This window comes from Plasmopara halstedii, assembly GCF_900000015.1.
Source record: "Plasmopara halstedii genome assembly, contig: Scaffold_3109, whole genome shotgun sequence".
NCBI lineage: Eukaryota > Oomycota > Peronosporomycetes > Peronosporales > Peronosporaceae > Plasmopara > Plasmopara halstedii.
The window spans coordinates 627,350-627,579 of NW_020190012.1; positions in this window are offsets into that span (position 1 = coordinate 627,350).

The following is a 230-nucleotide window of genomic DNA, read 5'->3' on the forward strand; positions in this document are numbered from 1 at the left end:
AAATCGTCTTGTGACGCAGTTGTTCAGGCCTCACCGGGCGTATGATCCGACATACTTCGATGACGTCTACGTCCACAGTCGTGCGGAGCACGGGAGGACAGATAAAGAGAGCAACATCGTTCATTTGAGAGTGGTGCTTAAGTGCATGCGCACGAATAAGCTGTATACTAATGCAGATAAGTGCATCTTTGGCGCCAAAGAAGTTCTCCTTTAATGGTGCTTCATTGGGG